Source organism: Austrofundulus limnaeus, unplaced genomic scaffold, assembly GCF_001266775.1.
Source record: "Austrofundulus limnaeus strain Quisiro unplaced genomic scaffold, Austrofundulus_limnaeus-1.0 Scaffold1227, whole genome shotgun sequence".
NCBI lineage: Eukaryota > Metazoa > Chordata > Actinopteri > Cyprinodontiformes > Rivulidae > Austrofundulus > Austrofundulus limnaeus.
In genome coordinates, this window is record NW_013953629.1 from 22874 (window position 1) to 23602 (window position 729).

At 34.7% G+C, this 729-nt stretch overlaps 1 protein-coding gene across 1 annotated transcript in view; it reads right to left on the minus strand.

Moving 5' to 3' along the window:
* Positions 1-729, minus strand: part of LOC106534629 (coagulation factor XIII A chain) — a gene marked incomplete at its 3' end in the record, with an annotated part of 11067 nt that overhangs the window by 4671 nt on the left and 5667 nt on the right.

Genomic DNA, 729 nt, shown 5'->3' on the forward strand with positions numbered 1-729 from the left:
ATTTATTATATTATTTAAAATGGTTCATGGTTTGCACATTCTGTGTGTTTGAAACTAAAATGTAATACATTGTGAATATTATTGAAACTAACAATTTTAATCATTTATTCAGCAACAAGAATTCATGTTTTTCTTAAACCAAGTTCCTTTATTAAGATTTTAACTAAAGATTATTCAATAAAAAACAACCAAATTATCTGTGATGCACTGCTCCTACCCACATGACAAAAACTATAATAAACACGTTGCACATTTAAATACTGATTAGCTGTAAAACTAAAGTTTAGTCTTTAGAAACAGATTCTAACCAACAGAGAGCAGCACAGCTCCAACAAACATCCTACTCTGAGCCCGAAAACAATTCGATATGTTTGTTTGTTCTTTGTTTTTAATAAAGTTTCTCTCTCAAAACATTTGAAGTAAAACATTGAAAAAACACTTGATAATAAATATTGTGTCACAGAACAACAGATTTAGTTGTTTAACAAAGCAAAAAGAAGGCAGATTTTAGAGTTTTAGTTGTTGCAGTTGGTCCTGGTGGGCAGCAGGGGGCAGTGTTGACCCTGGCTCAGTGGAAAGAGTCACACTCAGGGCAGCAGGTGAGCAGTCCAGCTCGCATTCTGATTGGACGACATGGATTTGATGGTCGAAGTCAGAAACAAGGTCAAACACACAAATCAGCTCGTGCCGTGTTTGAGTCCGATAATTAAACCTGAAATTCTGTGTGTG